Source organism: Lithobates pipiens, unplaced genomic scaffold, assembly GCF_037356315.1.
Source record: "Lithobates pipiens isolate NorthernLeopardFrog02 unplaced genomic scaffold, aLitPip1_a1.2 Scaffold_27, whole genome shotgun sequence".
Classification (NCBI taxonomy): Eukaryota; Metazoa; Chordata; class Amphibia; order Anura; family Ranidae; genus Lithobates; species Lithobates pipiens.
This window is the reverse complement of record NW_027507788.1, coordinates 96,387,007-96,412,882: the sequence shown is the minus strand read 5'-3', so window position 1 is coordinate 96,412,882 and position 25,876 is coordinate 96,387,007.

The following is a 25,876-nucleotide window of genomic DNA, read 5'->3' as shown; positions in this document are numbered from 1 at the left end:
AGGGGGTTGGGTAATGTAAAGGGGCCCAGTGGTGTAGCAGGTTGTGTAATGTAAAGTGGTCCAGTGGTGCAGGGGGTTATTTGATGTAAAGGGGTCCAGAGGTGCAGGGGGGCTGTGTAATGTAAAGGGGTCCAGTTTTGGCGAGGGGGTACAAAGTAGTGACAAAGAGATATTGGGGGATGCAGAGGTATGCGGGGGCACAGGGGGTTGTTTTTACATTTTAAAGTGGGGGGGGTGCCAGATATAGGATCTGCCCTGGGTGCCAAATGCTCTAGGTACCCCCCACCCCCGGGGCCCGGTGAGGATGAGGAATGTAAGTTTACTGTTAAGCCTCCCAGGCCCCGCGAGTCCTGCCATGTCCTGACACACGCAGCCGCATACAGCAGGAGCAGAGAGCAGAGTGGGCCAGGCAGAACGCTTGAGAGCGCCTGTGAAGGGACATCGTTTTCAGCACATGAGGAGGATCTGGAGTCTGAACAGGAGGTAGGAAAGGAGTGGGAGACTATCATCTTTTTTTTGTGGGGGGGGGAGGGCCCCATACAACATTTTGCTATGGGGCCCTGTGATTTCTAGTTACGCCCCTGGCAACAAGGCTGGTATCTCTGGAAGAGCCTGGAGACTCAGTTGGAGGACGCATCCCAGGTCACTTATCACACAGTATCTCCCTGGATTGGCTTTAACTTTACAACAAGTTGCTGGTTGTGCATTCCTGTGGCAGAGACTTTGTTCGAGCATCTCACCGGCTGCTAGGTCAGTGAGAGAGGCCTATCCGGTGGTTGCCAGATCCAGCCTGTGGAAGTTGTTCGTCCTCTGGATCAAGGAAATACCTCTAACCCACAATTACAAGGTAACTGAATCCCCCTTAAACCTCTATCCAACTATTGCAAAACGTCATGTTCTTTCAAATAAATCTTTGGAAAAAGGACTAAGTGTCGGAGCTAACATTCTTTGATCCACTCTACAACGGGGGCCTAAGACAGACACACTGAACAGATGAGGTAACGGTAAGCCCAACAAAAAAAAACAGCAGCTCCTTTGGGGGTGAGTGCTACATATATAAGGTCTAGAAGGAGCTTAGTAGAAAGAGTAGGCTGAGGAGAGAATGGAGCTGCCTGGTCATGGATATGCACTGAGTGACTAAAGCAATTTATTGTACCCCAGGATGGGCACCCCTAATACCGGGAGATGGCAGATGTACATTTCTGGTTTAGACAGGACTTGTTGTTTGTTATTGAGATGGAGAACATTTATTAACCATTATTTATTATAGGAAAAGACTGTTTCCCATATTGTACTGTGAATCCTCTAATAAAATGGAGATGTACTGAGCCTCTGGGTGAATTATGGTCATTTATGTGGATGCCTGTGTAGCACCCTCTTAGGTAGGCGCTAAAGAGAGAGCAAAGTTTTGGGTTTCCCTGCATACCAGGTGTATTGGACAGTGGGGGGAAACATGACAAATGGAAGCAAGTACTCGGGCAAATACTCGGTATCGACCCAGCTACTAGTATCAGTACCGGTGCAACCCTAATATATATATATATATATATATTAGATTGTGATCACCCAAAGGATTGCAGGAAAGTCTTACTACCTGCCTCTTAAGTGTAGCTGACCATCTCAGTTTCCCTTGCATCTGCACCATCCCTACTACCCAAATTAGAACCCCCCCGTGGCAGCTAGGTAGTTGTTCTGCAATTTCTACTCAACTGGTGTGGTTTTCCTTTCAGCCTGCGTACTGACAGCCTGCCTGGCTCCATTCAGGGCCATTTTTAAGGCAGGGCAAAAGGGGCAGCTGCCCTGGGCCCTGTCATTGTTGTGGGGCCCAAAGCAGCTGCCTCATACTTGCCAACTATCCCGGTTTAAATTCCCTCCCCTCTTGAGGTTTTAGTCATGTGCTGTGTCCTGATATCTCAGTGTGAAGTGCTGCTCCTAATGCTGCCCAGCTCTGCCCTATTGTTGTGTACAGATGACTCACCTGCAGATCCTGTGTTTATATGTAAATTACTGGCATTCATATGTAAATATCGGTGGCATTCATAAGTAAATAGTGGAGGCCGGCAGCATTGATATGTATATCATGCCCCCTGAGGTCATATCCACAGTAATCTCTAGCAATCAATCAACAAACAGAAATCACGTGCTGTAACCTCTAGCAACTAATCAGTGAGCTGTAATGTGTTCTATAACCTCTAGCAACCAGTCAGTGAGCAGTAATGATACACTGTAACCTCTGGCAACCAATCACAATAGCTGCCTGATCTGATTCAGTAAACTGATTTTGAGTCTAGCTGCTATTTATTGTATGTCTCAGAGTAGGTGAGGAGCGAAAGTGCATGGGGGGGCCCAAGAAAAGTTTTGCCCAGTGTCCAATCAATATTAAAGACGGCCCTGGCTCCATTTACATGTGTAGCACTGACCCCCGAAGAAGCAGCTGGTTATTTTTTTGGCTTAGCGTTACCTTCTTGACCTTGTGTGCTTCTAGGGGTTTCCCGAGGTAGATGGCCCAACAAACTACAGAGACTGACACTGGATCCACTTTAGGGATTTTAATTTGCAAAACGTTGAACAGAACACAGTCTCTCAGTAGGGAATAGAGGGTATGGGTAGTAAAGCTCAGGTACTCTTGGAACTGCTGACACTTGAATGTCTCTCTCTATGCAATCCAGGGAATAGCCATTCGCAACTGGATATTACAACTATCGGATAAATCCCCTTTTTGTGAATTTAGCAACCGACAGGTGATTAAGATAATGAAAAGTCTCTGCCACAGACTTGGCTGTAGAACTTTAGAATGAAAAGTCTCTGCCACAGACTTGGTTGTAACTGAAGGATGAAATTAGAGAACTCTCATACGGTACCAGTATCTTGCAGCTGGTACGGCGATACCGTATGGGTGTGTCCTTTCCAGCTTGGCTTCCAGGCTCTTGCTGAGCAGCCAGCCTTGCGTTTGGCACTCGTCTGAAGAGTCCTCCCCTGGTTGCGTTTTCAGTTGCTGGGCCTCTCCAAAACCGAGACGGCACCAGACCACCTTGGAACCTTCCTTCCAGTTACTGTGCCTCAGGCTAGCCAACCCCTGAGACTTGGAAACGGATGGATCCGCACCCCAGGGGCTGGTCAGGAGGACCAGGCAGTCAGAAAGAATCCTCTGGACCGGAACCCTGAATCACGTGACCTCATTACCTTAAGTACCCTTTCCCAGAATACACAGTGAGACAATGCACCCACTGATTGGTTCAGAGAAAGAGTGGCACCCAATGCGTCCAACCGGACTGCGTTCCAATGCCTGCCAAAGGTGACACCTATACCTATGGCCAAGCAGAACACAATACAGTCCAGCCAAACTGATACAAAGACCATAATTTACTACAATTAACTCTAAAACCCAACTATGGTCAAAAGGCCCATACACACGATCTGACTTTTTGACAACAAACATGCAAATTAGCTGTTTTAAGGCAACATCCAACTGTGTGTACGCTCCATCGGGCAAACTTTTTTGTTTGTTTTTCATCTTACTTTTGTTGGCTGTGTGAACAGACAAACTTTCCAGCAACAAAAGTCCGATGGAGCAAAGTCAGATCATGTATACAGAAAACCATAGGACTTTTGTACAAAGTACAAACACGCATGCTCAGAACTAGGGATGAGCTCAGGCGTGTTCGCATGGAACATGTGCAGAGCCCGCCAGGAAGTCGGTGCAGAGCTGCACTAATCACAGGCAGTGAGACATTGCCCGATCTCTGTAGCCGTGCATCGGGGCAATTTCTCACTGCCTGTGATTAGCGCAGTGCTGCACCAACTTCCTGGCGGGCTCTGCACGTGTTCCATGCGAATGCACCTGAGCTCATCCCTACTCAGAACCAATGCAAAAGATCAGACAATACAGAAGTTGACCAAAGGTGGTGGCAAGGAGCAGAAAAAACATGTGATTTGGTGCAAGTTGGCTGAAAAAGTCCTGCCGTGTGTATGCAATACAAATTCACGGCCGACGTCCTTTGTACAAACATCCACGGGAAAGTTTGTACAAAGTCTCTTCAGGAGCCCGGCGCTACATATATCTCCACTGCACCTCTCCCAACATGTGTTCTCCTCACACAGTGGAGAGCTCCTCCAGACATGGGAGTAAGTCACACATGTGCAAGTCACAAGCAAGTCTCAAGTCTTAACCTTCAAGTCTCAAGCAAGTCCCAAGTTACTGTGGCGAAAAGCAAGCAAGTCAAGTCAAGTCATTTATTTTGGTCAAGTTACAAATCAAGTCAAAATACTGATCTGCCCCATTTCCACCTTTAAATGATTTAAAAGTCAGTGTTCAGGAAAGGTTTTGTTTTATTTTCAACATTAAAAAAACCTGCTTTGTGCTTTTTTCTTGGCATATCAACCACTTCAGCCACGGTCCATTTTGCTGGTCAAAGACCAGACCACTTTTTGCGATTCGGCACTGCGTCGCTTTAACTGACAATTGCGTGGTCGTGCGACGTAGCTCCCAAACAAAATTGACGTATTTTTTTCCCACAAATAGAGCTTTCTTTTAGTGGTATTTGATCATCCCTGCGTTTTTTATTTTTTGCGCAATAAACAAAAATAGAGCAGCAATTTTGAAAAAAAACGCATTATTTTTTACTTTTTGTTATAATAAATATCCCCCAAAAATATATAAAAAAAACATTTTTTCCCTCAGTTTAGGCCGATACGTATTCTTCTACATATTTTTGGTAAAAAAATCGCAATAAGCGATTATTGATTGGTTTGCGCAAAAGTTATAGCGTTTACAAATTAGGGGATAGTTTTATGGCATTTTTATTAATATTTTATTTTTTTACTAGTAATGGCGGCGACCAACGATTTTTATTGTGACTGCGACATTATGGCGGACACATCGGACATTTTTGGGACCATTGTCATTTATACAGCAATCACTGCTATATAAATGCAGTGATTCCTGTGTAAATGACACTGACAGTGAAGGGGTTAACCAGTGGGTGGCAGTGTAGGGGTTAAGTGTTCCTAGGGGTGTGTTACTAACTGTTGGGGGCTGGGCTTTAATTTAGTGAATTCCAATCACATGAGCAGAGATCAGCGTCACTAGTTGCTAGGCAGAACGGGGAGATGCTATTTACACCGGCATTTCCTCGTTTAGCCGCCCCGTGAGACGATCGCGGGTATGCCTGCGGCGATCGAGTCCGCTGGACCCACGACCGGACTCACGGGGGTCCCGACCAGCACGCACTCGCGATGGCAGGGCGGCAAATTTAAAGGGACGTACAGGTCCGCCCATTTGCCTGCCCGTGCCATTCTGCCGACGTACATCGGCGTGCGCTGGTCGGGAACCGGTTAAAGAAACACGACACAATGCCAACATCTGGACACTTAAATGGTGATGAGAATAGCTACTTAAAATGCCAGATATGGGAGTGTGCAATGGATCAGTTTTAGGGTTTTAATATACTTTGTAAATAGCACCCTATACATTTATAGTCAGTGGTAGTTGTATCCTCTGCATTATGCCCTGATAAAAGAGAGAGAGATATAATTTTGCCCCTGTTCAAATCATTAGTAAGACCTCATCTGGAATATGCAGTTCAGTTTTGGGCACCAGTTCTCAAAAAGGATATCGGGGAACTGGAGAAAGTGCAGAGAAGGGCAACCAAACTGATAAGAGGCATGGAGCAACTCAGCTATGAGGAAAGATTAGAGGAACTGAATTTATTCACTCTTGATAAGAGGAGATTAAGGGGGGATTTGATCAACATGTACAAATATATAAGGGGTCCATATAGGGAACTTGGTGTCGAGTTATTCACTTTAAAGTCAACAAAAAGAGGACAAGGGGGCACTCTTTACGTCTAGAGGAGAAGAGATTTCATCTCCAAATACGGAAAGGTTTCTTCACAGTAAGAGCTGTGAAAATGTGGAATAGACTCCCTGCAGAGGTGGTTATGGCCAGCTCAGTGGATTGCTTTAAGAAAGGCCTGGATTATTTCCTAAGTGTACGTAATATAACTGGGTACTAAAATTTATAGGTAAAGTTGATCCGGGGAAAATCCGATTGCCTCTCGGGGGATCAGGAAGGAATTTTTTCCCCTGCTTTAGCAAATTGGATCATGCTCTGCTGGGGCTTTTTGCCTTCCTCTGGATCAACTGTGGGTATAGAATTGGGTATATGGGCTGGTATATGTATATATGTATGTATGTGTATATATATATATATATATATATATATATATATATATATATATATATATATATATATATATGGTATATATATTTTTTTTATTATTTTTTTTGGTTGAACTGGATGGACTTGTGTCTTTTTTCAACCTGACTAACTATGTAAAAATAACATTTAATTACAGTGCAGGTCAGTGTGATAATCACTATGATTTGTACATAAGTGCTAGCTCATGCAGTTTCATATAAAAACACAATAAAAAAAAAAACAAATGACCTAATGGACAATTCTGAGTGAGATTCTTTTTGAACCAAAGATGTGGGCTTTATTTTTTGATTGTGCATTGCACTACAGCAGAATTAAAGAACATACTATATAAAAATATACTATGCATATATAGTATATATATATATATATATATATATATATATATATATATATATATGTATATATATATATATATATATATATTACATTACTTATTTATATATTAAATTACTTCTCACTAGTGTTTTATATATATATATATATATATATATATTATTATATATCAAATTACTTTATACTAAATTATACAGTATATTATATTATAAACGTTATGGTCAGACAGCCGCGCACCTGATCGGTGGTATCCCGGCGGCGCCAGCCATTTCAGTATTCAAAAGCCGTGCTTCCTCCTCCTTTGGACTGCATACAGGCAGAGCAGTAATGCCTTAGCCAGCCCTGTGTTTTGGTAGGCCCCCTGTTTTTGCATTTTCCCATATATGAACAAAGCATATATAGTGTGTACTTGTCTCAATCCAGAGCGTACTTGTCTCAATCCAGAGCACTAAGTGTCATTTCTGTATACTTCCTCGTTCCTCTGCTATAAAGCACTCCTGACAAGATTTCCTGACACCAAAAGAAAAATGGTGACAGGGAGGGATCTCCAGCTGATTGACAACCTCAGCTCTGTTACTGTGTGAATGGGGGTGTGCTTCTTCCCTCCAATCCGCTTTCACGCTCTCCTCACTGATGTACCTTCAGCTCTCCGCCCCTGCTTTCAGAGCTGAGAGATCCTGTGTAAATTCTGCACTTTGAATGGATGTAGGCGAAAGATATCCCCAGATAAACAGGTACAACTTATGGAGGATTTGTTTCATCTCTGTGCATCACCGGAGTCTAGTTACTTCCTTGATTTGAGAGTTTACAACCACTTTAAAACCGTTTGCCAACCACCTACAATATATATATATATATATATATATATATATATATATATATATATATATATATATTACTTTGATGTTAAAGTGGCTGTAAACTCTCCCCCACAACTTTGTCCCATGTAAATCAGCATAAAAAACCCCAATGAACTTGTAGATATCTCCTTAGTTGCTTAGTATTGTTGTAATCCTTTTTGTTCTTTAGAATGAAGTCACTGAGCATGCACAGATCTCCCCTGATTTATGGCACACTCTCTATGTGCTTATCTATCTGTTATCAGGACTTCCTACAGCACAACACTGAACTCCTAGGAGACTTCAGAATCATTCAGAGCTTCCTCCTACACACCATGTGACATGACATGCAGTGTAAACTTGGCCATTACTGCAGTCTTATCAGCTGAAGCTAATAAGACTGACAAAGGGAAACATTAGACATCGGCACAAGTAAATACTATGAAATAAAACAAGTCAGCTATGAACAGGGAAGCAGGGTTGCCATAGAAACATTGGATTGAGAAGGAGGCTTGGTTAACAGTACAGGAAGTACTCAATGTAAGGGAGGAAATACACTCCACTGTGGACTCAGAAAACAATACTTAAGATGGTGCTGCCTAACCCCTGGAAACAAGTTTTTTAAAGTTTCTTTAAACAGTAAGTAATATGCGATTTGGGCTGGATTACAGTGGCTATAGTTTGATAATGACTTATTATAATGGACTAAATATAGAGAAGTATCAGAGTGGGAGAGTTTACTTCCTCTTTAAATACCATTGTTATGGCCGCAGCCCAGTATCTTTTTTTTTCTGTGGGCGATTTGGTGTCAGATAAAAGTGATCCCAGGGGCTCATTCAACATGGGATCACTTTTAGAGGTGGTAGGAGATGTGTCCCTCCCTCCAGCCACTTTCCAGTCATTCAGGTGCTTATCAGGGCCGTCGGTAAGCCTAGAACTGATCCAGTTCAAGATAGGTCAAGATAGCCCCCACTCAGCTCTATGCCCTTAGAGGACTGGAGCTTCCCCTGACGTCACTTCCCGTTCTCAGGCTTAAAGAAATTTTATTTTTATTTTTTATTTTTTAAGTCTATGGGATCAATTCACTAAAGCCACGTACACACGGGGCGGACTGTCTGGCCAACTTAGTCCGTCAGACAATCCGACGGACAGTCCGTCATACTTTCGAATGAACGGACTTGCCCACACACGGCACTTTTTGAGCGGACTAATACGGCGTACTAAGTCTGCCATACTATCCGCCCTACTTTTGAAATGAACGGACTCGCCCACACACGCGGAGGAAAGTCCGCTCATTTCGAGCGCGTCTCCAGGTAGGCGGGGCCCGCGAAGGAGACGTCGCTGACCCCGCCGCCTGGAATGTACTTAAAGGGGAACCCCAACGCCGAAAAAAATCGGCATGGGGGTCCCCCCCAAGTCCACAACAGACCCTTGTCCGAGCACGCTACCCGGCCGGCCAGGAAAGGGGGGCGAGCGAGCGCCCCCCCCCCCTGAGCCGTACCAGCTCCGGGGGTCTTCCGTCTTCGGGGGTCTTCTCGCCGGACTCCTCCGCTATCTTCTTGTAGCTCTTTTGCTAGCGGAGGAGTCCGGCTTTCTTCCTCGCCGCCGGCCTCTTCTCCCGACTTCGGGGGTCTTGTCCCCCTCTTCGGTTCTTCTGCCGGGCCACCGCGCCTTCTTATAGCTCTTTTACAGGCGGTGGCCCGGTCTTCTGTCGCCGCCGTCGCCGCCGCCTTCCATTCTTCTTCTTCTCCAGGAGATGTTGCCTCGACGATCTCTCCGGCCGGAATGCCAGGGACGCACTGCGCGGACACTTATATAGGGACAATGGGGCGGTGTCACATGGCTTTATGTCACATAAAAGGGGGCTCCCGGATTCCGATAAGCCCCCCGCCCGCAGACCCCGACAACCAACGGCCAGGGTTGTCGGGAAGAGGCCCTTGTCCTCATCAACATGGGGACAAGGTGCTTTGGGGTGGGGGGGCCGCGCGGCCCCCCCTTCCCCAAGGCACCCCCCATGTTGAGGGCACGCGGCCTGGTACGGCTCAGGAGGGGGGGCGCTCGCTTGCCCCCCTTTCCTGGCCGGCCGGGTAGCGTGCTCGGACAAGGGTTTGTTGTGGACTTGGGGGGGACCCCCACGCCGATTTTTTTCGGCGTTGGGGTTCCCCTTTAAGTCCATACCAGGCGGCGGGGCCAGCGACGTCTCCTTCGCGGGCCCCGCTTACCTGGATACCCGCTCGAAATGAGCGGACTTTTCTCCGGGCGGGAAAAGTCCGCTCATTTCAAAAGTACGGCGGACTGGCACACACACGGGCGGATTGTCCGCCGGAATGCGGGTCCGACAGACAGTATTATGGAAATTCCGAAATACTTAGTCCGCCAGACTGCACGCTGAAAAAGTCCGCTGAAGCCCACACACGAGTGGACTGTCCACTGAAATGTGTTTCGGCGGACTAAGTAGGCCAGACAGTCCGCCCGTGTGTACGCGGCTTAAGAGTTCCTCAGTGGATGTCCCTGAAGATGTCACATATGAGAAACATGTAGGACGCAGCCTCTAACTAAACTAACCACATCAATTGAGCTTGTATACAAGTGATTTTCATCTAATCCTGGGAACTACCATTTTAACCGCTGACTATTCACTAGAATTCTGTAAGGGTGCTTTCACAGGGGGCGGATCAGTGCTGATCTGCCCCGTGGATATCTGCTTGCTCAGCGGGGATCGCCGGAGCGATCTCCGCTGAGCAGGAAGAGGACAGGTCCGTCTCTGCACACTGCACGGTGACGGACCTGTCACAGCGCCGCTCTCCCCTATGGGAGATCGGGTAACGACGGACCGCAGTGTCCGTCGTCACCCGATCCGATGACGGATGGAAAAATAGCTTTTTCCTCCGTCACACTTTTTCGGATCGGAGCGGGTCGGATGTCAGCGGACATGTCACCGCTGACATCCGACACTCCATAGAGCTCTATGGAGCATCCGTTTGGGTCCGCCTGAAAAACTGACAGGCGGACCTAAACGGATCAGTAGTGTGAAAGGGGCCTAAGTGTTTAGACACTTTTTCTCAAAATAAAAGTGTTTACACTTTATGGACCCCCATTTTCTTCCTTATTGGTCATGTCTGAGGAACACCAGAGGGTTTGTTTGGCCAGCCATGCTACCTTCCTTTCCAGTCTAACCACTGAGAGATTCACTTTGAGTGCTGGATAATTATTTAAATGACTGTCTAGACTCTTATAACCTGGAGTCTAGAGATCTGGTAAGCTCACGTGCTGTTTACTATCACAGTGGAGGTGCACCAGGTGGATAGTCATCTAAACAATCCAATTTCTTTGGTCATCAATGAACCCTTTTTTTTCCATCTGTCACTATGCACTTTAGTGTCCAAGCACTAGATGGACTATTCTTTAATGATTTACTTCAAACTTCAATTATTTAGCGCTGCAATTTTTATTATGTATATCATACTGTATTAATATTTTTTATTTCACATAATAATCATAAAAATATTGTTTTGAAATTAATGACAGTGTTTTAATAATGAGCTCGCACTTTATATTACTTTATATCTTGTACACTTGTTAGTTTGTATTCCAATTATACACTTTACAAGCTTGCTACTTTACTTCCATCTAGTGGCATCATAGTGTTAGTACAGTATCCCAAGCTGTATTTCACAGCGGCAGACATGGCATGTAACCCTGGGTGTTATACAGTTTATGATGATCTGAAAATATGGCTAATACTAAGACAGCAGCTTAAAGTGATTTTAAAGGGGTTGTAAAGGTAAATGTTTTTTCACCTTAATGCATTCTATGCATTAAGGTGAAAAAACATCTCACACTGCCGGCGCCCCCAGTCCCCCCGTTTTACTTACCTGACCCCTCGAAAATCCCGCGCTCGCCCCCGCCGTCCTCTTCGCTGCTCAGCCTGGCCGCTAATTGGCTGGAGTGGATGGATTGAAAGCAGCGCAGCCATTGGCTCGCGCTGCTGTCAATCACATCCAATGACGCAGCGCGCCGGGGGGCGGGGCCTTGTGATACAGCGAGCGGCTATAGCCGCCGGCTGTATCACGGGAGCGCGCCCGCAGTGCTTCTCACCAATGCGAGGGAGCTCGCATTAACGTGAGAAGCACCTGCGGGAGGAAGCAGAGACAGCCGCCGAGGGACCCCAGAAGAGCAGGTTCGGGGCCACTCTGTGCAAAACGAGCTGCACAGTGGAGGTAAGTATAACATGTTTGTTATTTAAAAAAAATAAAAATTTTTACTTTACAACCCCTTTAAACTCAAAGACAAACATTTATTACATTTCAGCTTAGCAGTTCTTAGATGTGGTGGCTGCATTTGTTTTCTTTTTATAGGATTTTTTTTTTCCTTTATTTTCACCTGGAGATTTGGCCAGTAAGTCTGTAATTTTATCAACTTAATTTGTCTGCACAGTTTAGTTTGTTAAAGTATCAGTTAGAGGTTTGAGACAAACCATTTACTACCGAGAGAGGTGATTACAATGGTCAGCTTGTATGCTTTTACTGTATGTAAAACAGGCATCACTAAAAGACGGACCAAAGTCTGGATCCAGACTAGACTGAGACCCGGCTCCTAAATGGCAGGACCTGGCCAGACACTGCTATGAAGGGAGGCACATTTACATGAAGGTGGTAATGTGACGTAAAGGGGGAATTGTGATGTACAAGGGAAACTGTGACGGACAGGGGAAACTGTGATGTAGACGAGTGTCGGGGCTGGGCTCAGCTCTCCCTTCTCAGAGCTCAGCTGTTGGTTAATTGCCTATACTCATCATTCCACAGTGACTCACCTGGTGATCATATCCTGCTCGTCAATTAGCCTGATGGCTATTTAAGCTGCTTGGATCAGATCTCCTGTGCCTTTTCCTTGGTCAACATATACTCTCTGCTGTGTTTTCCAGTTAAAGACTTTTGCCTGGCTGACTTCCCTTCTGGTTCCTGATCCTGTTTGCTGTCTATAACTATGCTGATCTCTGGATTCTGTTTTACTGGCTTGTTCTGACTACTTAAGATATGTTGGTATTGCGCTGCCCTTATATTAAATAACCCTCCAAGGGTGATAAGTATAATGCCTAGTTACATCAATCAATCAATAGTGTAATATAAAAATATATATATAAATGTCTACTGAATAATATCAAAAAGTGCAAAGTGCTACATTAAATAAAATTAAATAAACACACCACAGAGGTGATAGAATCCAAATAAATGAAAATCAAGTGAACAAAGGTAAGTAACTAAAAACAGTCTCTTAAAAAATTACTATTTTGATAAAGTGCAGCCAAAATGCAAAAAAAATAAAAAAATAAAAAGTAAACGCACTACAGAGTCAATTGAAAACCTCCACGGAAACACAACTGCTTCAATTGAGTGCAAAGCCAAAAAACAGTGAATTGATCATAAAGTGCCAAATGCGTCTTATAAATGTGCAAATAAGTAAACACTCTCCAGAGGTGATATAAGTGAACCACCCTAATAATAAACAAATGATATACAAGAAAATAAGAAAGAGTATACCTAGACCAAAAAGAGGGTACCCTTTTTAGAACTTTTAACTTTAGAATTAAACAAAAAATATATATAGTAGTAAACGCACTACAGAGCCGGCTGTAACATACGTTATATCAGAATGAATCCGGCCTCTATAGATTACATATACATATTGAAATCCATCAAAAAGAAAAAAATTAAAAGATATAAATATTCAAGTCCATAAATAAATAACAGTCTCCTTTAAGTGCAAGTGCTTTGTGCAAACTTGTGCAAATTCAACTGAGGTGTGGATCTCCCAGTGCTTAATCCCGCTGTGATCACACTTTAGTGGGCAGTGGCCCCTTACCTATTGCAAGGACGGATTCGCATAGAGGTATATAGATTTCTTTATATGTCTTCTCTCCTGGTAAATTTTAACAAATAGCATTTATTAAAAAATTTCATACACAGGGTACTCACACATTAATAGATAGAAAAAAGCCTTTTTCTAGTAATCAGCAGAAAGTGCATCCACAGTCAGCTTCCTTCCCGTCCCTACGCGTGACATCACATCACGTGACTTCATCAGGGGATCAAATCAGGTTCCCCTGATGAAGTCACATGATGAAGTCACATGATGTGATGTCACGCGTAGGGACGGGAAGGAAGCTGACTGTGGATGCACTTTCTGCTGATTACTAGAAAAAAGCTTTTTTCTATCTATTAATGTGTGAGTACCCTGTGTATGAATTTTTTTAATAAATGCTATTTGTGAAATACTACACTATGGTATTCCCTCTCTATTAATCTATTGGGTCCTATGGAGCATACATTTAAGAATGGAGAATACAATTTAACCACTTAACAACCACCCATTACCGATTAATGGCTTCAGGGCGGTTGTTTAACTCTGAGAGGCCGTTAATTAATCGCCTCCCAGAATTCTGCTCTCCTGCGCCCCCTGGGGCGCGCACACGAGATCATCCATGACCGCCGGGTCCAGTGGACCCGACGCATCACGGATCACGGTAAACAGCCGCTCGTCGCGGCCGTTTACCACGTGATCGCTCCGTCAAATGACGGAGTGATCACTTGTAAACAAACCGGCGTCATGTTATGACGCCGGTTCCTCCCTCCCCCTCTCTGTACCGATCGGTACAGCGGAGGGGAAAGAGATCGGTGTTAGCAGCGCTGTGGGCTGCATCTGCAGTGCCCACATCGCTGCTCACCGAATGTAACTCCTCAATTCCCTGCCAATACTCTGCAATACCCTGCAATACTCTGCAGTACCCTGCCATTACTCTGCAGTACCCCCCAATACTCTGCAGTACCCCCCAAATACTCTGCAGTACCCCGCCATTACGCTGCAGTACCCCGCCATTACGCTGCAGTACCCCGCCATTACTCTGCAGTACCCTGCCATTACTCTGCAGTACCCTGCCATTACTCTGCAGTACCCTGCCATTACTCTGAAATACCCGGCCATTACTCTGCAATACCCCCCAATACCCCGCCATAAATTGCCATGCCCAGCCATACTCGGAGATACCCAGCCATACTCGGTGATACCCTGCAATACCCAGCCATAGACGCCCCCCCACCCCTCACCGCCCTCCGGTGCTTCTACCAACTCGCCAATACGATCAAAGCCAGGATCTTTTTTTATTTTTATTTCAGGCTTCCCAGCCTAGAGGTGAGATGCGGGGTCTTATTGACCCCCAGATTTCACTGTAAAGAGGACCTGTCATCCCATATTCCTATTACAAGGGATGTTTACATTCCTTGTAATAGGAAAAAAAGTGATCAAAAATTTATTTTTGGGGAAAAAAATGTCAAACTAAAATAAATAAAGTGAAATGAACAATAAAAAAAATAAAAAAAATGTAAAGGGCCCCTGTCCCCATGTGCTCGCATGCAGAAGCGAACGCACATGTAAGCCCCGCCCACATATGAAAACGGTGTTCAAACCACACATGTGAGGTATCGCCGCGAACGTTAGAGCGAGAGCAATAATTCTAGCCCTAGACCTCCTCTGCAACTCAAAACATGTAACCAGTAAAAAAAAATTTAAGCGTCGCCTTTGGGGATTTTTAAGTAGCGACGTTTGGCGCCATTCCACGGGCATGTGCAATTTTGAAGAGTGACATGTTCGATATCTATTTACTCTGCATAACTTCATCTTTCACATTATGCAAAAATTGGGCTAACTTTACTGTTTTTTTTGTTTTGTTTTTAAGCACAAAACAGTTTTTTCCCCCCAAAAAACGCGTTCGAAAAATTGCTGCGCAAATACCGTGTGAGATAAAAATTTGCAACAACCACCATTGTATTCTCCAGGGTCTTTGCTAAAAAAAACATATATAATGTTTTGGGGTTCTCTTTAATTTTCTAGCAAATAAATGATGATTTTTACATGTAGGAGAGAAATGTCAGAATTGTCCTGGGTGCTCCAGAACGCCTGATGGCGCTCCCTGCATGTTGGGCCTCTGTATGTGGCCACGCTGTGTAAAAGTCTCACACATGTGGTATCGCTGTACTCGGGAGTAATAGCAGAATGTGTTTTGGGGTGTAATTTGTGGTATGCATATGCTGTGTGTGAGAAATAAACTGATAATATGACAATTTTGTGGAAAAAAAAAAAAGGAAAAAAAATCTTGATTTTGCAAAGAATTGTGGGAAAAAATGACAACTTCAAAAAACTCATCATGCCTCTTACTAAAAGGGGTCATTTGGGGGGTATTTGTACTTTTCTGGCATGTTAGGGTCTCAAGAATTGAAATAGGCCATCAGTCCTTCAGGTGTGATCAATTTTCAGATATTGGCACCATAGCTTGTGGACTCTATAACTTTCACAAAGACCAAATAATATCCACCAATTTGTACTTATTTTTACCAAAGATATGTAGTAGTATAAATTTTGGCCAAAATTTATGAAGAAAAAATTACTAATCTGCTAAATTTTATAACAGAAACGAAGAAAAATTCATTTTTTCACAGAATTTTCGGTCTTTTTTCTTTTATAGCACAAAAAATAAAAAACTGAGAGGTGATTAAATACCACCAAAAGAAAGCTCTATTTGTGTGAAAAAAAGGACAAAAATTTCATATAGGTCCAGTGTTGCATGACTGAGTAATTGTCATTCAAAATGTGAGAGCACCGAAAGCTGAAAATTGGTCTGGTTATTAAGGGTGTTTAAGTACCCAGTGGTCAAGTGGTTAAAGGAGAAGGTGACCGAATTTACCAGCAGAGAAGACATATAAAGAAATCTATATACCTCTATGCGAATCCCTCCTTCCTATAGGTAAGGGGCCACTGCCCACTAAAGTGTGATCACAGCGGGATTAAGCACTGGGAGATCCACACCTCAGTTGAATTTGCACAAGTTTGCACAAAGCACTTGCACTTAAAGGAGACTGTTGTTTATTTATGGACTTGAATATTTATATCTTTTAATTTTTTTCTTTTTGATGGATTTCAATATGTATATGTAATCTATAGAGGCCGGATTCATTCTGATATAACGTATGTTACAGCCGGCTCTGTAGTGCGTTTACTACTATATATATTTTTCGTTTAATTCTAAAGTTTATTTCCATGTGATCAGGAGAGGGTACCCTCTTTTTGGTCTAGGTATACTCTTTCTTATTTTCTTGTATATCATTTGTTTATTATTAGGGTGGTTCACTTATATCACCTCTGGAGAGTGTTTACTTATTTGCACATTTATAAGACGCATTTGGCACTTTATGATCAATTCACAGTTTTTTTTGAAGCAGTTGTGTTTCCGTGGAGGTTTTCAATTGACTCTGTAGTGCGTTTACTTTTTTTTTTTTTTTTTGCATTTTCTCTGCACTTTATCTAAATAGTAATTTTTTAAGAGACTGTTTTTAGTTACTTACCTTTGTTCACTTGATTTTCATTTATTTGGATTCTATCACCTCTTTGGTGTGTTTATTTTATTTTATTTAATGTAGCACTTTGCACTTTTTGATATTATTCAGTAGACATTTATATATATTTTTATATTACACTATTGATTTATGTAACTAGGCATTATACTTATCACCCTTGGAGGGTTATTTAATATAAGGGCAGCGCAATACCAACATATCTTAGGTTTCATATTAAGTGGATACGGTGTGATCCATTCCGGTAGTAGCAGCAGCCCTTAACATTTGATAGATCACCAGTGGTAGCGCAGGAATAAAACACTATCATATTGTTCTGACTACTTGCTTTGGTTACCAAATCCTGGCTATGTTTTGATTATGTTTGCACCATTTGTGCCATTTTATTGAAAAGTGTGGTTTTTACTGCACATCTGTCTGATTCATGGTTCCTGACTAAGGATGAGCCGAACACCCCCCCGGTTCGGTTCGCACCAGAACCTGCAAACAGACAAACTTCGAGTGAACTTTAGATTTTGAACGTTCGAGTCCCATATACTTTAATAGGGTTCTAAAGTGCTAATTTTAAAGGCTAATATGCAAGTTATTGTCCTAAAAAGTGTTTGGGAAACCGGGTCCTGCCCCAGGGGACATGTATCAATGCAAAAAAAAGTTTTAAAAACGGCCGTTTTTTCGGGAGCAGTGATTTTAATAATGATTAAAGTGAAACAATAAAAGTGTATTATTCCTTTAAATTTCGTGCATGGCTGGTATCTATAGTATGCCTGTGAAGGGGGCGCATGTTTCCCATGCTTAGAACTGTCCCTGCATAAAGTGTCATTTCTGCAGAAAAAAAAATTCATTTAAAATCACTCGCAGCTATAATGAATTGTCGGCTCCCCGTAATACAGAAAACACTCATTGAAAGTCATTGATAAAAAAAAAAAAGCGTGGAGTTCCCCCAAATTCAATTACCAGGCCCTTCAGGTCTGGTATGGATATTAACCACTTAAGGACCACCGTATTGCCATTGTACGTCATCACAATGGCACAGGCAGGCACAAGCACGTACATGTACGTGCCTGCCTTCCAGCGGGTGGGGGGTCCGATCGGACCCCCTCCCGCTGGATACAGCGGTCCGGTTCGCTCCAGGAGCGATCCGTGATGAGGGGATGGCCGTTGGTTTCTGGCCACCCCCTCTGGATCGCTCCTGGCCAATGACAAGCTTCCTCCCACTGTGTATTGTTTACACAGGAAGGAGGAAGTGATGTCATTCTCCTCGGGGCGGTCTTTTTGACCGAACTACGAGGAGAAGACTAAAAGTAAGTGCACCAAAACACTACACTGACACATAGGTACACAAACCCCCCCCCCCCCCGATCCCCTCCCGCACCCCCTCCCCCCCCAGTCACAGTGTCACTGATTGCATTGATCATTTCTTTACTGATCACTGCATTCAGTGTCAGTTGTAACAGTTAAAACTGTCAGGGCAGTTAGTGTTAGGTCCAGGGTAGCCCCCTATCACCCCCCAATAAATATTTAACCCCCTGATTGCCCCTAGAGTTAACCCTTTCACCCCCTTTTGCCAGTGTCACTAAGCGATCATTTTTCTGATCGCTGCATCAGCTAGGTAGCTAGTTATTTTTTTAGGTTCACCGCCAGGTTTTTATAGCGCTAGGTACCCCGATATACTACCCAATGATGGTTTTAACCCCCTGATTGCCCCAAGTTAACCCTTTCACCCCCTTTTGCCAGTGTCACTAAGCGATCATTTTTCTGATCGCTGCATTAGTGTCGCTACTGTTGCTAGGTAGCTAGTTATTTTTTTAGGTTCACCGCCAGGTTTTTATAGCGCTAGGTACCCCGATATACTACCCAATAATGGTTTTAACCCCCTGATTGCCCCTAGTTAACCCTTTCACCCCCTTTTGCCACTGTCACTAAGCGATCATTTTTCTGATCGCTGCATTAGTGTCGCTACTGTCGCTAGGTAGCTAGTGATTTTTTTAGGTTCACCGCCAGGTTTTTATAGCGCTAGGTACCCTGATATACTACCCAATAATGGTTTTGACAAAGCGCAGGAGCGCGAAACATGTAAGCAGGAGAGTCAGCATAGCAACCTTCACAGCCTTCCACGTGACAAGCCTCTCATGTGATCCACAGCCGCTCGGACAAGCGGCACTGCAAGCAGTGCAGCGTCCTCTAAGCTGCCTATGTGTACAGCTGATATCATCTGGTGACTAAGCTTGATCCTTACCACCCAGCGTGCAGCATTACACCTCTGCCTCCAAGCCGAACGCTTCAGATGGAGCTGAAATAAACACCTCCCCCTCGGTCATCAGACTGGACTCATCAGCTCTGCAGCCCATTGAACACCTATGAAGTGAGTGTCCCTAGGAACGTTGTTCCATTCGTTTACACTGACTTTTTGGGTTCTTTCAGATGATTGATTGCATTCATTAGGCATTCGAAAGCTGTGCACATTGGTCTTTGGTTTTGACCTTTCCAAAGTTATAATTGAGAGATCTGAGGAGCTTTTCATTATCAAACATCTGTCCGTTTTATGATTGGTGTTTTTTATGTGTTTTAGATCCTGCAGGGATCAGATGTCTGTGTTCATTTTTTACATTTAATAAATGACATTTTAAAGTCTTTTTCACATCAATCTACTAGTCCCTTTGATGCGCTGTTTTTGATCGTTTTTTCTGCTGCATCCATTTTTTGCCAAGTCCATAATGGGTTAACAGCCGCACATTGAGACCATCTACAGGACATTTATTTAAATAAACAAACATCCCACGAGATAGTCAAGCGCTCTTAAAGAGACCATTCATTTGTGCGCCAACTTTATATTGTTTTGTTTAACCCTTTCACCCCCTTTTGCCAGTGTCACTAAGCGATCATTTTTCTGATCGCTGCATTAGTGTCGCTAGTGTCGCTAGGTAGCTAGTTTTTTTTTAGGTTCACCGCCAGGTTTTTATAGCGCTAGGTACCCCGATATACTACCCAATAATGGTTTTAACCCCCTGATTGCCCCTAGTTAACCCTTTCACCCCCATTTGCCAGTGTCACTAAGCGATCGTTTTTCTGATCGCTGCATTAGTGTCACTAGTGTCGTTAGGTAGCTAGTTATTTTTTTAGGTTCACCGCCAGGTTTTTATAGCGTTAGGTACCCCCATATACTACCCAATAATGGTTTTAACCCCCTCATTGCCCCTAGTTAACCCTTTCACCAGCGATCACAGTATAAGTGTCACTGGTGACGCTGGTGAGCCAGTTAGTTATTTAGGTTCCCTGTCAGGTTTTTATATAGCGCCAGGGACCCCCATATACTACCTAATAAAAATTTGAACCCCCTGATTGCCCCTAGTTAACCCTTTCACCACTGATCACCGTATAAGTGTTACGGGTGACTCTGGTTAGTTTGCGTTTTATAGCATCGGGGCACCCACCATTTATTACTCAATAAAGGTTTAACCCCCTGATCACCCGGCGGGTGATATCAATTAGGTTTTAGGGTCAGGGTCTGCGTTGCCCCAGGCAGCGCTAGGTTAGTGCCAGTACCGCTAACACCCACACGCAAAGCATAAACCTCCTGTAGTGGTATAGAATCTGAACAGATCAATATCTGATCTGATCAGATCTATACTAGCGTCCCCAGCAGTTCAGGGTTCCAAAAAAACGCATTGTTAGCGGGATCAGCCCAGATACCTGCTAGCACCTGCGTTTTGCCCCTCTGCCCAGCCCACCCAAGTGCAGTATCGATCGATCACTGTCACTTACAAAACACTAAACACATAACTGCAGTGATCGCAGAGTCAGGCCTGATCCCTGCGATCGCTAACAGTTTTTTTGGTAGCATTTTATATTTAAATCCGGAAGGCAGTGCTTGGTTTTCGGGGTCCCGTACGTGGCTAGGCTCCCAAAAAGTCCCCCACATGTGGTATCCCTGTACTCGGGAGAAGCAGCAGAATTTTTATTTTTTTTGTCATTAATCAATCCCTTGCGACAAAAAAAAAAAAATATTCAATGGTCTCAACATGGCCCTCAGCAAATAGCTTGGGGTGTCTACTTTCCAAAATGGGGTCATTTGGGGGGGTTTTGTGCCATCCTGGCATTTTATGGCCTTCAAAACTGTGATAGGTAGTGATAGGTAGTGAGGAGTAAAATAAAAAAATGTATGCCCTTAGAAATCCTGAAGGCGGTGCTTGGATTTCGGGGTCCCGTACGCGGCTAGGCTCCCAAAAAGTCCCACACATGTGGTATCCCTGTACTCAGGAGAAGCAGCAGAATGTATTTTGGGGTGTCATTTCATATATGCCCATAGCATGTGTGAGCAATATATAATTTAGTGACAACTTTGTGCAAAAAAAAAAGTTTGTAATATTCCCGCAACTTGTGGCAAAATATAAAATATTCCATGGACTCAACATGCCTCTCAGTAAATAGCTTGGGGTGTCTACTTTCCAAAATGGGGTCATTTTGGGGGGTTTTGTGCTATTTTGGCATTTTATGGCCTTCGAAACTGTGATAGATAGTGAGGAGTGAAATCAAAAATTTGCACCCTTAGAAATCCTGAAGGTGGTGATTGGTTTTCGGGGTGCCGTGCGCGACTAGACTCCCAAAAAGTCCCACACATGTGGTATCCCCATACTCAGGAGAGGTAGCGGAATATACTTTGGGGTGCAATTCCACATATAACCATGGCATGTGTGAGCAATATATCATTTAGTGACAACTTTTTGTAAAAAAAAATTTTTTGTTGTCATTATTCAATCCCTTAGGACAAAAAAAATAAATATTCAATGGGCTCAACATACCCATCAGCAATTTCCTTGGGGTGTCTACTTTCCAAAATGGGGTCATTTGGGGGGGGGGGGGTTGTACTGCCCTGCCATTTTAGCACCTCAAGAAATGAGATAGGCAGTCATAAATTAAAAGCTGTGTAAATTCCAGAAAATGTACTCTAGTTTGTAGACGCTATAACTTTTGCGCAAACCAAAAAATATACGCTTATTGACATTTTTTTTACTAAAGACATGTGGCTGAATAAATTTTGCCCTCAATGTATGACTAAAATTTAGTTTATTTGATTTTTCTTATAACAAAAAGAAGAAAATATATTTTTTTTTCAAAATTTTCGCTCTTTTTCCATTTATATCGCAAAAAATAAAAATCGCAGAGGCAATCAAATACCATCAAAAGAAAGCTCTATTTGTGGGAAGAAAAGGACGCAAATTTTGTTTGGGTGCAATATTGCATGACCACGCAATTACCAGTTAAAGCAGCGCAGTGCGAAATTGGAAAAAGTCCTTAAGGTGTTTATTGGTCCGGGGCTGTAGTGGTTAATGGAAACCCTGCGTCAAATAAAAAAAAATAATTGATGTGGGGTTCCCCCTAAAAATCCATAGCAGACTCTTTATCGGAGCATGCAACCTGGCAGGCTGCAGGAAAAGAAGGGGAGACGAGAGAGCGCCCCCCCCCCCCCCTGAACTGTACCAGGCCACATGCCCTCAACATTGGGAGGATGCTTTGGGGGTCTGTGATCCCTCAAAGCACCATGTCCCCATGTTGATGGGGACAGGGGCCTCATCCCCACAACCCTGGCCGGTGATTGTGGGGGTCTGCGGGAGGGGGGCTTATCAGAATCTGGAAGCCCCCTTTAACCAGGGGACCCCCAGATCCCAGCCCCCCCGTTTGAAATGGTAAGGGGGTACAAAAGTACCCCTTCCATTTCACAGAGAAAGTGTAAAAAATAGTTAAATAAGACAAAACACAAAATAAAAAAAAAGATTCCAGCGGTGGTAATCCACTCTTGCTATCCAGCGAGGATGATCATCTAGCTGGGGTCCAGCGATGGCTGATCTGATCCAGCGCAGCGCATCCATCCATCTTCTGTCTTCACGGAGGAGACACTGTGGGATCCCGGCGGCCTGACGTTTGTTATATGCGGAGGGCGGGGCCACCCGTCACCTGACCCTGTCCCCCTCTGATGCTAGTGAGGAAAGCCGGGCTTCCCCAATGACGTATGGGTGACCCCGCCCCCCTCTAAAGTAACGCAGGTTCCCGTTACATCAGAGGGGGATGGGGTCACCCACACGTCATTGGGGAAGCCCGGCTTCCCCAATCGCGTCAGAGGGGGCGGAGTCAGGTGATGGGTGGCCAGGGTTGTGGGGATGAGGCCCTTGTCCCCATCAACATGGGAACATGGTGCTTTGAGGGGTCACAGACCCCCAAAGCATCCTGCCAATGTTGAGGATCATGTGGCCTGGTACAGTTTAGGAGGGGGGGCTCTCTCTCATCCCCCCCTCTTTTCCTGCAGCCTGCCAGGTTGCGTGCTCAGATAAAGGGTCTGGTATGGATTTTTAGGGGGACCCCCCACGTCAAATTTTTTTTTCAATTAGACACGGGGTTCCCCTTAATATCCATACCAGACCTGAAGGGCCTGGTAATTGAATTTGGGGAAACCAACGTTTTTTTTTTTATCAATGATTTTCAATGAGTGTTCTCTGTATTACGGGAGCCGACAATTCATTATAGCCACGAGTGATTTTAAATGAATTTTTTTTTCTGCAGAAATGACACTTTGTGCAGGGACAGTTCTAAGCATGGGAAACATGCGTCCCTTCACAGGCATACTATAGACACCCCCCAGGTACGAAATTTTTATTTCAATAGATTTTTATTGAAAATTTTAAAAACAATAACAACTTATAATTTAATACAGTGCACTCTTGTATTAAAACAGTCAAAAGAGAACCGAATCGACAGAAAATAAACCCTGATAGTGATTGATCGAGACAGAGCAATAAAAAATATCTGTTAAGAATCAGGCAAAACTTGGAATAGACACAGAGTTTTTCCATAGCAACATTTTCCTAGCATTAGAGCCCATGGTTCCAGAGAACCCATAAATGAAATTTAAGAACGAGTCTCGTGGATCCAACACCCCAAATGGGAACACTGCTGTGTCGGGACCCCCGAGACCCCACCCAACCCAGGCTCTGGGTTCCATGAAACCTCCTACTGTAAAAGAAGAATCGGAAAATAAATGCTCCGAAATTGAGGACAATGAATAAAAATAATCTAAAGATAACTAAACCCAGTGAACCAGATATGATAATAAAAATCAAGAAACATAACTGAAGCTAGCGGTTTATGATCTTATTGAGGGTTTAAACCTCTTGATGTACGTATACTAGTCCTGATAAGAGGCACTAAATCATAGGTAAAATATAACCAAAAGAAAGAAAAGAGAAAGAGAAGAATAAAAGAAAGGAAAAGAAAAGGAGACAGGAAAAAGATAGTAAAAAAAAAAAGGGAAGCGGGTCTCTCTCTCCCTACAGCAACCTGTAGTCCCTGGTCAAGATAGACACTTGGAGGTATAATTTATCCAAGGATCCCATATCGCTGTATGTTTGTCCACCGTATCTAGGAATATGCTTACTGTTTTTTCTTGTACCATGATCCAAGAAATTTTCCTTTTGACCATTCTCAGGGAAACCGAAGTTTTTTTCCAAGCCCTGGCAATCGTGATTTTAGTTCCGACCAGAATAAATCTAATGAGTTGTTGAGTTAATTTCGGGACCCCATGCAAGGGGAAATTGAGTAAAGCTATTTGAGGTGTTTGAAGAACTGGGAAGGTCGTGATCTTCCGTATGATTTGGAAAACCTTGTTCCATGTATGCCTAATTTTCGGACAATCCCACCAGATATGTAACATAGAGCCTATATGGCCACAATTTCTGAAACAAAGGGGAGAGGCATTCGGATAGATTGTGGCTAGTCTCAAAGGCACCATATACCATCTCATAAGAACCTTCAAGTTAGCTTCCATGAGAGTTACATTCAGAAAGCCTTTGGAGGCCATAAGAGACGCCGAATGCCACTCCTCTAAGGACCATTGTTGTTGTAGATCTGTTTCCCATGCCCGCATGAAAAGTGTTTTACCTTCCGCCCTGGCAAGAGCACGATAGATCACCGATATCCCTCCCTTCTGCTCCATGGCTTGTCCACACCAAAGTTCGTATTCAGTGATAGAAAGAGGGGGGTCAGATGAAGACCGTAACGACTTTAGAAAATGGTAAATTTGATTGAATCGGAATCTTTCAGTAACGGGCAGGTGATGCTTTTTAATATAGTGATTCAAAGAGAAAGGACCAGAGGGAGAAATAAAGTGGCCAATCCTATATAAACCTTTATCTAGCCACCAACGGAAGGCCCTAATATCCTGCCCCGGAAGGAAGAGTGGATTCCTAAAAATGTGGGAGAGTGGTTTCCAGTGTGAAGCGATATTATGATTATTTTTCAAAGAGTCCCAAAGTGCTATGGAGTGGGAAAGGGTAGGTGCCATCACTGCTGGTCTGGACTTAGGTGTGCTCCAGAGGAGGTAATCTAAAGTATGATTAGGAACCGCCTGTCTCTCCATGTGTACCCAATCTGGCACAGAAGTTTTAAAGTAAATAGTAGATAATTGTGAAAGCTGCGCCGCTTGATAGTATGCGAGGATGTTTGGGACCCCTAGACCCCCTTGTTTTTTATGGCGGAAAAGCGTATTTTTTGAGATTCTGTGACCCTTGGATCCCCAAATAAATTTCAGGATTCTAGACTGAAAACTACGAATGCGGTCCTTAGGGACAGGGATAGGTAACGACCGAAAGAGATACAATATCCTTGGAAGAAGCGTCATTTTGACTGAATTGACTCTTCCCAGCCAGGATAACTTAAGGGTATCCCAGAAGGCCAGATCTTCCTCCAACTTTCGGAATGTCTGTGGAAAATTAGCTGAGTACAATTTGTCAATGGAAGCCGTAAGGTATATCCCTAAATAAGGGAGGTTCGATTCCGACCAATCAAAGCGGAAAGAATGTTTAAGGTGAGAAACTAGAGTAGGTGGTAGGTTGACATTAAGCACTAAGGACTTGGCATAGTTGACCCTTAACCCAGAGATATCGCCAAAATCTTTAAGGAGTTTGCATATCACAGGGAGCGAGGTGGCCGGAGAGGAAATGAATAGTAAAACATCATCAGCAAATAAAGCACACTTGTGAGTGTTTGGTCCACAGCTTATACCCTTAATATCAGGGTTCGCTCTAATTGAT